Source organism: Suricata suricatta, chromosome X, assembly GCF_006229205.1.
Source record: "Suricata suricatta isolate VVHF042 chromosome X, meerkat_22Aug2017_6uvM2_HiC, whole genome shotgun sequence".
NCBI classification, from domain to species: Eukaryota; Metazoa; Chordata; class Mammalia; order Carnivora; family Herpestidae; genus Suricata; species Suricata suricatta.
In genome coordinates this window covers 15,045,040-15,059,125 of record NC_043717.1, presented here as the reverse complement: position 1 = coordinate 15,059,125, position 14,086 = coordinate 15,045,040, and the positions used below count along the sequence as shown (strand labels likewise).

The following is a 14,086-nucleotide window of genomic DNA, read 5'->3' as shown; positions in this document are numbered from 1 at the left end:
GCTGACATGGGAGACCAAGGTTTCTTTGGGCCGGGTGCTGGACCCACCTAGCTGGGCTGGGAGGGCAGGATGGAGTGCAGGGTGGGCCTCAGCACACATGCCTCAGTATGAGGCACAGGGTAAAAGGACATTGGGGAGAGGGCTCTGAGGGGGACCAAGCCATACCTCAGAGCCCCCATGTATTTGAACTGCCTTTAGTTTTTTTTTTTAAATTATTAAACACACGGGTTTAATTACATAATCCAGACTATGTTGTGAACATTTCCATTCTCGTGAATGTTGTTGGTTGGAAAATCCATTGAGGTGGGTTCTCTGGCTCATGGACTGTCAGCATCTGGAAGAGTCTTTGAAGGAAGGAGAGGCTTCAGCAAAGGGCTTAATCCAGAATGACCAAGAAACTGAGCAACAGCTGGCCCTTTCTATGTTGGAAGTTTCTGAGCATGATGAAAGGCACATACAAATTCCAATTTTGCAGGAATTGAATGTCAAGCGTGGTTGACTTTTTTCACATTGCTGCCATGATGAATTTCTCAAAACACACGTACAAAAAGCCTTGCTTGTCCTCCGGCAGGGGCTTGGAGAATAACAGTTCCAATTTTACACGGGATTGAGGAGATATAATTCATAAGGTTCTCTTAATTAACCATGGTGGGTTTGGAGGAATCAGACACGGTCCTGCTTGAGAGCATGTACTTCTCAGAGTCTGTTTTGGTTTTTCTGATCCCTCTGAACCATTTCCTGTACTGCTCCCGGACCTGCTGGCTGAGGAGGCAGTAGACCAGGAAGATGAAGATGCCCTGTAGGCTGTTGATGATGGTGAAGAGGTAAGCCATGACGTGGGCGGCTGGCCCCACCTGCAGCATGCCTAGACACCACGTGCATCCCAGGATGAAGAGCTGAGCAATCGCTTTAAATGTCAGCATCCTTGTATTCCCAAGGGTGGACACATCACTGTTGAGGGAAGACAGTTTGCTTTGCAAAATCCAGAGGGTCATCAGAAACAATGCTAAATTGACAGCGATGATGGCACAAACTGGTCCAAGGAAACTCCATATAAATATCTTTTTTGTGTCGAGCCAGCAGCGGGTGGCTGTTCCATAAAGGTGAGGTCTGGATGCAGCAGAAATGGCCACAATTAGAGCCGGGACTCCATAGCCCACAGGGAACATGAGCTTCCTCATGAACCTGTTCACCCCAGAGTAGTTGACCACCGTCAGGTTGCGTGCAGTGAGGAAGAGGTGCAGACCCTCCAGCAGCATCCAGGTGAAGGCGGCCAGGTAGAAATAGTGTAAGGCCCCCGCGATGATGCCGCACAGCACCTTGATCTTGGTCTGGTTGATGGCCGTGAGGAAGAGCAGGTGGGCCAGGAAGAGGCAGACTGAGAGGTGTAGGTGGAGTGAGGTACTGGTGTTCTGGATGGCTTTGCACAGCAGGAAGGTGAGGGCTGCCAGGAGGAGGCACAGCAGAGAGAGGCCCAGCCCCACATAGGTGATCACAACCAGCACGGGATCCTCCTCCTGCACGTCGTACTGAGCCATGAGGACGGCAAAGCTGCTGAGGTGGGTGCATTCGCAGGTGGTCAGGGTGATGCTCACATCATAAGATTATTTAGTAGTATTCCTTCCTCTTCTACTTTTGGAAGAGTTTACAAAGGATTCTTGTTCGTTCTTACTTATATGGTTGGCAGAAATCACCAGCAAAGCCATCTGGTTGAGGCTTATCATTTTGGGAAATTTTTGATTACTCATTAGTTCTCTTTGCCTGTTATAGGTCTATTTGGACTTAATTTCTTTTTCTGTTACTTTGTAGTTCGTGTGTCTCAATGGATTTGTTAATTTTATCTAGGATATCCAATTTATTGTTGTACAGTTGCTCATAGTGTTTTCTTATAATCCTTTATAAGTTCAATGTGTGTGTGTGTGTGTGTGTGTGTGTGTGTGCGCGCGCATGCGCACGTGTGCGTAAACACACATATCAATAATGGTATCATTCCAGCCACTAACACCACAAATACTATTCTAACTCCCTTATATAACTCTGACATCTCACAGACCTGTTCCTGAATGTGCAACAGCAAGAAAACATAAATGTCACTTGTGTCAAAACCAGGCAAAGATGTGGTTGAGCTTGGATGTGATGCATGAATCTAGTGACTCAGGTCCTTCTGTGGTGGGCCTCATCTCCACTCCAGGGATGGGCAAGTTACTGGCGGAGGCACCCCTGGTCCTGGAGCCTAAGCAGCAGGAAGCTGTGCATGAGCACAAGAGCTTTCTGGGAGAGGTCTCCCCTGTCCTGCTCTCAGATGTTATCTCTGCCTTCATAAGCAACAAGAATACCCAGAGCCTCAGCTCCCCCGTCACTTTCATCCTCTCAGACACCAATGCCTTTAGTTTTTATATCCGTTGTGGAAACCTCTCTACATAAAGTCCTTAGATCAGATTGAAGGAAATGGGTTGTTATCAGCTTGGATGATCACCTGGAGAAAAATGTCAACTAGTGTTTTACCCTGATACTCATTCTTTATCTTTGTTTCTGACATTTGGTGACCATCTCAGCTGTGGTGTGTATAGAACCATCATGCCCTGAGCAGAGAATTCCCAATTTTGAAACCTCTGATGATTGATACTGTATTTGATGAAAGAACCCAGTGCTGTATTGATGAGTGAAACTTCAGGTTGCCATGGGAACACAGACGTCCTTTTTGTTACTATAAAAAGGGACACAGTGGCTGCAGTTATGAGGCAACCTACATTTTACTGATTCTTTGTGTTTAAAAAAAAAGTGCCTGAAGAGAACTATTTTTTTTTAAAAACTGATCAAAAACATAAAACTTCCTTTTAGTGCTGATCAAATCAAGTAAACCCAATTTTCAAATGCTGTTGAATTTTACAGGGATCAAGCTGCTTCCCTCCATCTCTCTTTTCCACCTCTTCCCTGATACCCCCGGGATAATTGTTATAAGGCACAATATAAATTGTTTTCATCAGTAGAAACTATGATTAAGGGTACAATTTATATTAATGTTCTTAGGAGGGAGTTCCTTTGCCTAGTAGGGCCTGTGAAAGCCACATAAAGACATAAGGAGTGTGTTGGGCTCCACTGTTGAAGGGGTGACCTGGACAAGTAAGCCTTCTCACTCCAGGTCCCCCGGGCAGCACATTATCTTGGCCTCTGTTGCAGATTCACACCATAGTTTCGTTGCACTGCCATCCAGGGAAGTGACATTGGGGGCAGTTTGTTCCATAAAGGTTGTTATAAAACTTTTAATACTATTATTTTATATATTTTTTAAAGTATACTTATTTATTTTGAGAGAGAACACAAGTATGGGTGGAGTAGGGACAGAGAGGGAGAGAAAGAATCCTAAGCAGGCTTCATGCTGCTAGCGCAGAGCCCTATCTCACAAACCATGGGATCGTTACCTGAGCTGAAATCAAGAGTCAGGTGCTCAACCGACTGAGCCACCCAGTTGCCCCAGTTGCATTTAGTCACACATCTGCCTAAGAGAACTAATTCTGCCTAATGATGCTGCTAAACACCAATAAGAAATATATTCTCTAGTTTTGAAGATTTAAGTTTCTTTACTCTGAGAGAGAGAGCATGCATGTGTGCAAGTCGGGGAGGCAGAGAGAGAGGAAGAGAAAGAATCCCAAGCAGGCTCCACGCTGTCAGTGCAGAGACCAACATGGGACTCAGACTCAACAAACCATGAGATCATGACCTGAGCCAAAATAAAGAGTCAAGACGCTTAACTGACTGAGCCAGCCCGGTGCCCCAAAAAAGAATTTTACAAACTACTACACATTGCTATAGCTTTTAACAAAGCTGCCCCATGGGGATCTTGTTGATTCTGTGTTTATCACTTTCTAGCTTTTTTCTTACTGCTGTATATAGATCTGGCATGAACCAAGGTGTATACAGTATATAAAGGGAGGTCTTTCTAATTGTCACATGCAGTGCAGTTTACTAGAGCAGGGTTTTTCAACCTTGGCACTACTGACATTTAGGGCTGGAAGATTTGGGGAGTGTGTGTGTGAGTGAGAGAGAAAGAGAGAGAGAGAGAGAGAGAGAGGATGAGTGAGTGGGTGGGGGGTCCTGTGTCCTCTCTAAGATAGTAGCATCCCTGGCCTCATCCTACTAGATCCTGGTAACATCCCCTCCACCCCGGTTGTAACAACCTAAAATGTGTTCACACATTGCCAAGTGTGAACTTGGGGGCATAGTTATTTCTGGTTGAGAAACTCTGTATTAAGTATTGGTTTTGGGTCAGCTGTAATAGAAATGTGTGTGGTGACCTTTAAGTGTGACAGTTTGGTTAATTTAAAATAATATGGTGAATCCAAAACTGGGTTGCTCTGATGAACTAGCATGCTTAAATAGTAGTAGTATATTGTTGTTCTTTGTTGACGGACTTTGCAAGTGAAAGGCAACGTGCAGGATTTAAAAATACATATATCATCAGTTCTTATTTTACTGCAGAGAAAAGCAAGGAAAGAAACAGTGACAGCCATCATAGGCAAGGTGTCCATGCTCAGACATGACCGTAGTGCACAAAATGCCGTTTCTTAGTGCTGTTTTGAATGGCAGGCAGGGGCTTTTTCTGTGGAACAGCCAAAGAGAAGCCTTTACGTGTCCATATACCTTGAGACTTCACTTCTAAAGGACTTGCTGTTGTTTTAGTTTACAAAAATCTTTCCCATAAGCAAATATCAAGATTTACATTTTACTTTTTCTCCTGTCAGTGTCACGTCTGTTATCTTACTATTTTCAAAATAAGCTTTTGTACGCTGGCAGCAATAAGTAGAACTTTAAGATTTATGTGCCTTTATGGAGTGCCCGGGTAGCTCAGTTGGTTAAGTATCCAACTTCGGCTCAGGTCATGATCTCACGGTTGGTGAGTTCGAGCCCTGCATTGGACTCTATGCTGACAGCTCAGAGCCTGGAGCCTGCTTCGGATTCTGTGTCTCCCTCTGTCTCTGCCCCTTCCCTGCTTGTTTGCTTGCTGTCTCTCTCTCTCTCCCTCCCTCTCTCTATCTCTCTCAAATAAACGTTAAAATTTTTTTTAAATGCATAAATCCAAAATAAAAAGACTTATGTGCCTTTTGTTTTTCCAAAGAAGTATTTGTGGTGGCTGATTGGAGGGAGATGAGGCCGGGTAAATTTAATCAACAAGCAGGAGATATCTGCAAAGCTGTTTTTTTTTTTTTTAATTTATTTTGGAGAGACAGATACAGCGCGAGCAGGGAAGGGTCAGAGAGAGAGAGACAGAATCTGAAGGAGGCCCCAGGCTCTGAGCTAGCTGTCAGCACAGAGCCTGATGCAGGGCTCGATCCCACGAACCGTGAGATCATGCCCTGAGCCGAAGCCGGACATTTAACCAACTGAGCCACCCAGGTGCCCCTGCAAAGCTGTTTAAAAAGACAAAGCAGGGGCTCATAGGTGGCTCAGGTAGTCAAGTCTCCGACTGTTTCTGCTCAGTAAGGCCTCCAGTGACACTCTGGGATTCTTTATACATCTTTCACTTTCATGGTCATCAAGCATACACACCACCCTGAAGAGAACATCAAATAACAGTACTAATAGTGGAATGCCACAGTTGATGTCTCTTACCTGTTGGATTCTGTCCACAGTTTCAAAGAGACATTTGTAAATCTCTTGTACTTTGTTGCTGATAAAAGCAAGTAAGAGTTATCGTTTCCCCCTGTGTTTGGCCCTTTTTTTTCAGATGTCTAGGCTTTTCTAAGGCTTATCTCAGGATGGTGAGTTAGGAGCTTGCATTTTCACACCACATGGCCCTCACTGTAAACAACCATTTCTCCTAGTGTGCAACCCCAAAACCTGCCTCTGCCCTACCACTAAAGGACAGTCCTGGATGGTTTAGGCTTACAAATATCAATGCCTAACATTTATTGAATGATAATTCTCAGCAGTACACACATGTCCATGTGCGCGCGTGCGCGCGCACACACACACACACACACACACTTTTCCCTCATTCACACTCTCTCTCTCCCCTTCTGCTATCCCTTCCCTCCTCCCTCTCTCTCTTCTTCCCTCTCCATTGATGCTCCTTGATCTCACTGGAATTGGAACCAGGCCCATCTGGCTCCAGAGCTCTTGCTCCCAGGCAGCATACCCAGCTGCCTTCTCTGTACTTTCTGGGGGATGGGACGGCTATTACAGGGTCATTCTGTCTACAAACTGGAGCCTTACCCCTTGCTTGGATCCCTGCATCAAGTGAGTCCCTGGATACCCAAACCAAAGCCCCATGTGTCAGAGCCTTGCCATATGTAATGGACCTTGAGGCCAAGTTCAGACACCTAGCCTTGTGTTCCCTGTCCATGGTAGAAACCTCTATACTTGCTCTGCTTTCCATGTTTGCTCCCTTTGCTCATGCCAGCTCCCACTGCTCTGGTTGTGTGTGTGTGTGTGTGTGTGTGTGTGTGTGTGTGTGTGTGAGAGTGAGATCACCCTTGACAGGGTGGGTAGAGTTCAAATTCTTGTGACTGCAAACAATTCTGTGATGACCAGAGACACAGGGGTGAAGGAGTTGGGTATAGACGGGGAAGAGATGTGATTGCGTGGCTACCACATGGCAAAGAAGGCTGGGAGGGCAGATCGCAGCATTGAGGTACCCAGTTGCCGTGGTGAGCCCTGTGCTTCTCTGTTGGAGGGTGGCAGAATATGCCACCCAAAATATGCATCTTTGAGGGTGTGGAGCCTGCATAAGATTCTCTTTCCCTCTCCCTCTATCCTTCCCCCACTTGTATGTGTTCTCTTTCTCTCTCTCTCTCTCTCTCTCTCTCTCTCTCTCTCTCTCTCTCTCAAAAAATATGCTTGCTTGACTTAAGGATTATTTTGTAAGGCAAGTCTGCTTTTATTAAAATTTATAATAGAAAGGGGGCTTATACCAGGAAGAGAGCTATTAACAGGGCAAACCTTTTTATCTCAGAGACATACCTGCACACAACTTGTTTAGCTGACATTTCTTCCTTTATCCTTCCATGAACATCTTTCTTGGTTTTGTGAGAAGTAAGATGATTCATTTTCAGAAATACTAAAGAAGAACTGTGCTGTCTAGTTAACGATAGGTTTATATCCTACTGGAAATATGTACCAACTGCTCTCCCCCAAGGTGGAGTCCCAAACACTTAGGCACTTCTTTTCCTGGTTCTTCCCCTCTCCATTTCCTGGGCTTATTTTATGCGGGCTTTACACTGAACATGCGCGAAAGAACTGAAGTCTCTGCATCACCTCAAGGAATGTACATGTGTTCTAGTCAGACTCCTTTTGCCTTACGTGGACATAGGCAACTTCCAGGTAAGGCTGTGACCTCTGTAGTACTCAGCCAATGAGGAATCGGGGGAGGGACTTGCACGCTAGAGGATAAATTGCCTGCCCAGAGTGAGCCTGTCCATCAGACACCGGCTCTTGCAGGAACATTGATTAAAGCCTCACTCTACTGTGTTCTGAGGCTCCGTGTCCCTCCTTTGATTGGGTCATTGAGCTTATTCCTCACAGGTCTCTAGCTGAAAATCGTATTTACACTTCTTTCTATTACAGATAGTTCCAGCCAAGAACTCAGAATGGTAGAGGGAAAATTATGTAGATTTCCTTTAACTAGCATATCATGTTGTGAATAGAGTATGCTGTGCATATTGAGTCCTTTTGAAATGATATATAGTTATATTAAATATATTGTGGAAACACAGAAATCCAAGTAACTCCTAACTCCTAGATGAAGAGCCAGGTTGGAAGATAAGTTTGTACATCATGGTACTCAGTAATTAATCAAGTTGAAATTTTTAGCTGTTTATTGTCTTCTTTTAGGTACCTTTGATTTTGTTCCTCTCACCTTCTAGGTGAACTAGCAAGGCAGAATAAGTCTTAGAATGGAAACTGTGACTTCTTAGGGAAATTGTGGGGGGGTTTCCTGGGGGAATTTTGTAGGGCTCTTGGGAAAACTGAGAAGAAATGTGGAGCTTATGATTTCATGGCTCAGGGCTTGGGCCCAGTAAGCATCTGTCACAACTTGTTTGGTCTGTGTTCTCATGTGTCATCAGGGGAATGGAGCCAACTGTGACTACTCCTGCTGCCACATGTTTTCACAAGCTCCCCCCATAACTCTGAGGTAGGTAGTGATGTTCCTGCTTTACAGAAGAGCAGCTGGAAGCTCTGAGATATGAAAGGATTTACCCAAGGTCCTTTGACTGGGGTACTCTGGGGGAGACCAAATGGATGGAACCAAGAAGCCGTCCCACCAGGGCCAAACTTTACACATGAATAGGGAAGTGATCCAACAGGGAAGTTTTCCTGGGGGCTGTAGAAAAGATGCTGATGAAAGGCGCCTGGGTGGCTCAGTCTGACTTCAGCTCAGGTCATGATTTTGTGTTCTGTGGTTTTGAGCCCTACGTCAGGCTCTGTGCTAACAGCTCAGAGCCTGGAGCCTCCTTTGGATTCTGTGTCTCCCTCTCTCTCTTGTCTTCCCTTGCTCTTGCTCTGCCTCTCTCTGTCTCTCAAAAATGAATAAATGTTAAAATTTTTTTTTATAAAGAAAAGAGATTGATTGGACATTGGTAGCTGGTATCTGGTGTAGGTGCAAACAGGTAAAGATTAATGATGAACTTGTGTTTTCTTTTTTTTTTAATTTTTTAATGTTTATTTACTTTTGAGAGAGAGAGAGAGAGAGAGAAGAGGAGTGGCAGAGAGAGAGGGAGATGCAGAATCTGATTCAGGTTCCAGGTTCTGAGCTGTCAGCACAGAGTCCGACATGGAGCTCAAGCCCACAGACCGTGAGATCATGACCTGGGCCAAAGTTGGACACTTAACCGACTGAGCCACCCAGGCGTCCCTGAGCTTGGGTTTTCAAGGCAGGGTTCAGAACCAAGGAGCCAGCTTGTTAGACCTCCTTATCTCCTGAATCCCAAGGTGCTTCTTAAGAACCTGCATTTTGAGTCAGGCCTTTGCAGGTGACTTCAGTTTCCACACTGGCTCTGGTGAGGCGTACCTCTTGTCTCCCATGCTGCCCTAAGGAGTTGGAGTCCCAGGGTCACAGTGAGAATGCGGTTCCCTGGGATACCCAGGGCTATTCATTGCAGCCTGGGCCACGAATGACTTATGGCAGGTTGCCCAGCACTAAATTTTGCCTTTTCTGTTGTTGCAGTTGTTGTAGCATTACAAATAGGTATTATACACTAAAGTGACACATTTTAAGTGTGCCATCAGGTGATTTTTGATTAGTGTGTACATTGCCTTCACCCGGCCCCCCTTGTTAGCATAATAGTCCTCTAACATTCAGGGGCCTGGCAGGCATGGATACGAGTTACTGAGAATCCTGGTGGGGCCCTGACTAGAGGCCTGGTGCAAGGTGAAGACATTACTTACTGATTTGAAAGCAAGGTTTAAAGATGATGGGGAGATCAGGGGCTAGATCTAGACTATAGTAGTAACTGGTGTGCTGGTGGTGAGGGTGATAATGATGATGCTTATGAACATTAATGTAATTTGAGAAATTTATATGTCCTCAGCACTTGTATTTACATCCTCATTTAAGGGTCACATGTAAACCAATGATGATGATGATACCATTAACTAATATTTATTAAGCATTTAATATGTGCTAAGAGCTTTACATATATTCTACTTCAAACTTCACATTACTCTGTAACACCAGTACTATGTTCCCTAGTCAACAGATGATAAAACTAAGGCTCAGGAGCCTCTTCAGTAGTCGTGCTGTCAGTGTGTGCTGAGGAGGGATTTGAGTGAGCCCAGGCCGAGTCTGTTTTCCTGTGTTCCGTACTGCGTCCCAGTTAAGAATAGCTTCCATTTTCTGAGCTTTCATGATTCTTTCTTTGAGGTGGTCTTCTTTTCCTCTCAGTACTGACTTGGTGCCTGGTCAGCTTGGGAGTTAACCAGACTGGCCTCAAGTCTTGCTTTGCTACATAGCAGCTGTAACCTCCTTCGGACAGATTTCTTAACTCTGAGTCTCAATTTCTTCATCTGTAAAATAGGGGTACCTTCCATCTCCTAAGACTGTTATGAGCATTGAATAACATTTGGAGAGCATAATGCCTGGCAGGAAGTACTCAATAAATGGTACCTTTATAAAAAGAGTCTAGGGGTGCCTGGGTGGCTCAGTCAGTTAAGCATCCAACTTTGGCTCAGGTCATGATCTCACGGTTCATGAGTTCGAGCTCCGTGTCAGGCTCTGTGCTGACAGCTCAGAGCCTGGGGCCTGTCTTTGGATTCTGTGTCTCCCTCTCTCTCTGACCTGCTCACACTCTCTTTCAAAAGTAAAAATAAATTATCAAAAAAAATTTTTTTAATATTTATTTATTTATGCAAGACAGAGAGAGACAGATCATGAGCAGGGAAGGGTCAGAGAGAGAGGGAAACACAGAATCGGAAGCAGGCTCCAGGCTCTGAGCTGCCAGCACAGAGCCAGACATGGGGCTCGAACCCACAAACTGTGATATCATGACCTGAGCTGAAGTCGGATACTCAACCGACTGAGCCACCCAGGCACCCCTAAAAAGAATTTATTTTTAAAAAAAAGAGGCTGGCCTGTGAATATGTATGTAGTTCTTGAAACTGGGGACAGTTGAACTTTATAATGTGATTCATTTTCACTTGGTTCTGGAGAGCTTATTTGAGTTGCTAGCATGGGTATTCCTGGGACACCTGATTATGGTATATGAATATAATTAGGAAATTTACTGTTGAAGTGGAAAAGAACAACACCGTCATATACAGCCTTCACAATTAATGTCTGTGAAATGTCGTCTGTGTATTTTTTTAGAATTTAATTACTTACTTTGAGAGAGAGAGAGCACTTGAGTGGGGTAGGGGCAGAGAGAGAGGGAGAGAGAGAATTCCAAGCAGACTCCACACTGTCAGTGCAGAGCCAGATGCGGTGCTCAAATCCATAAACTATGAAACGATGACCTGAGCTGAAGTCAAATGCTTGACTGACTGAGCCACCCAGGTGCCCGTACATATTCTTTTTTCACTAAGAAGCTGCTTATGCTGCTAAAGACAGAATCTCATTTCTACTGATTTACCCGAATGGGCATATGTCTACATGTGTAGATACAAAGGATGACTGGTAATTGATACTCTTGGCAGAAGATGAGAAATCATATCTGTATCTGTATCAATGTGTGTGTACACACACACATACGTATGTGTATATATACCCATTCTAGTATAATTTTTGTGGGAAAAGAAAACTTGCTCTGGTTTTAGCCTGGTGTTGTTATATGCACTCTGACTGCCCTATTAAGGAAAGATAGCAGGATTGGTTTTCATAAGACCTCAGTAGTGGAAGAGGAAGAGCACCAAACAGAAACAGGCTGGCTAGAATGGCTCACAGGAAATAGTTCAATTGTTTGAGCTCCTACTATGTGGTGAGCACAGTTTAGCAGTCCCTGTGATCTTCCATTTAATCCTCCTTGTGGGTAAGATAGGGACTACTGTTATGTCCACTGTATGGAGGAGGGACTGAGCACGCTTGCTCTAGGACTTCACTGTTTTGCCTTCTTCCAGCAGACCTCTGCAGGGAATTTTGCGGCATGCTGGTGATGATTATGTGCCAGGTTCTGTGATGAGGACATTCATTCTCATTGTTCAACCTTAATGTCAGACTGCTATGCTCTTCATGATTGTTTGGACTTCACCCAGTTCTGCACTTAAAAAAACAGTAACAAGTGGTCATTCTCTCCGTTGTGCAATTTTTGTTTAGGAAAATCATTTAGGGATCGTTTGAGTCATTTAGTAATATTCTTATCATATCTGAATTTTCTGGAAAATATAATTCAGCTAGCTATTTTAAAGGAAATCTATAAGAATTTAGTGAGCATATTTTATAAAAACATAAGAACAGCATAGATTTGTGTTTATTCTTATATAGCTCCCTATTTCCCCACTTTTTTATGTGCAAGGATGTTTTAGTGTCTGTATACATTTTTAAAAATTTATTTTGATGCCTGGATATCTATACCTTCATCCTAGTACATCAGTGGCTGTTGAACATAAAATCTAGTTCCAGCTCTGCCTCACATAAAAGTATTAATTATGACATCATCCTTGAAAAAAAAAGACATGTTGAAAATAGTGAATTGGGTGGCAGTAGTGACTTTTTCTTACTTTTGAAAATAGAATTTAGGGGCACCTGGCTGGCTCAGTTGGTAGAGTATGCAAGTCTTGATCATCCTAGTGGTTGTAAGTTCAAGCTCCACATGGGTTTAGAAATTACTTAAAAATAAAATCTTTAAAAAATAGAATTTAAACCAGTTCAGAAGATTATAGCATTTGAGACATTGGTTGGATCAGTGGTTCTCCAAGTGTGGTCCTCAGACCAGTAGCATCAGTATCATCTGGGAACTTGTTACAAATGCAGATTCCCAGGCCCACCAGCCCTACGATATCAGAAGCTCTGAGGGTGGGGCCCAGCAATTTGTTTTTCACATACCTTCCACGGGATTCTTCTCATGTGTGTTAAAGGTTGAGAATCACTGGATTAGTGTTTGCCCCCAAAATTCTCAGATGAGTTATTAAGCTATTGGAAGAAATAGTATCTTTCTAAGACACAAATTGCACTCTCTCTCAAAAACAGATACCATATGCTGTAACTCATAGGTCTAACAGGAGAAACCTAACAGGAGACTATGGGAAAAGGAAAAGAGGAAAAGGAGTTGGGGACAGGGAGTGAGGCAAATCATGAGAGACTCTTGAATGCTGAAAACAAACTGAGGGCTGAAGAGGGAGGGGGAAAGCGGAAGGGGGTGTGATGGTCATGGAGGAGGGCACTTGTGGGGAGGACCACTGGGTGTTATATGGAAACCAACTTGGTAATAAACTATTAATAAAAAAAAGCATTGAAAATATATATATTAAACAAACAGTAGCAGACTTAATTCTTTTTCTTTCAACTTGAAAACTCCATTTTTGGGAACTATACCCACAAGTGTATGGCCAATTAATTTTTGACAAAGCAGGAAAGAGTGTCCAATGGAAAAAAGACAGCCTCTTCAACAGGTGGTGTTGGGAGAGCTGGATAGCAACATGTAGAAAAATGAAATTGGATCACTTTCTGACACCTTTCACAAAAATAAACTCAAAATGGATAAAGGATCTGAATATGAGACAGGAAACAATAAAAAAAACCCTTGAGGAAAAAGCAGGAAATAGCCTCCTAGATCTCAATCACAGCAATTTCTTCCTCAACACATCCCTAGAGGCAAGGGAATCAAGAACAAAAATGAACTACTGGGACCTCATCAAGATAAAAACTTCTGCAAGGCAAAGGAAATAATTAAAAAAAAACCTAATAGGCAACTGACAGAATAGGAAAAGGTAGTGGCAAATGACATATCAGATAAAGGGCTAGTATTCAAAATATATAAGGAGCTCACTAAACTCCATACACAAAAAATGAATGATCCAGTGAAGAAATGGGCAGAAGACATGAATAGACACTTCTCCAAAGAGGACATCCAGATGGCCAACAGGCACAGGAAACAATGCTCAGCATCACTCATCATCAGGGAAATTAAAATCAAAACCACACTGAGATACCACCTCACACCGGTTAGAGTCGCTAAAATGAACAAATCAAGAGACTATAGATGCTGGCGAGGATGTGGAGAAACAGGCACCCCCCTACACTGTTGGTGGGAATGTAAACTGGTGCAGCCACTCTGGAAAACAGTGTGGAGGCTCCTCAAAAAACTATCGATAGAACTTTCCTATGACCCAGCAATAGCACTGCTAGGGATTTACCCAGGGGATACAGAAGTGCTGATGCATAAGAGCACATGTACCCCAATGTTCATAGCGGCACTTTCTACAATAGCCAAATCATGGAAAGAGCCTAAATGTCCATCAACTGATGAATGGATCAAGAAGATGTGGTATATATATACAATGGAGTATTATATGGCAACGAGAAAGAATGAAATATGGCCATTTGTAGCAAAGTGGATGGACCTTGAGGGTGTCATGCTAAGCGAAATAAGTCAGGCAGAGAAGGATAGATACCATATGTTTGCATTCATAGGTCTACCAGGAGAGACCTGGCAGGGGA

The 14,086-nt window shown here is 43.6% G+C and overlaps 1 pseudogene; it reads right to left on the bottom strand.

Annotated features, from left to right (window-relative positions):
* Nucleotides 1-216: 216 nt before the first annotated feature.
* Nucleotides 217-14,086, bottom strand: part of LOC115283339 — a 15,815-nt pseudogene continuing 1,945 nt past the window's right edge.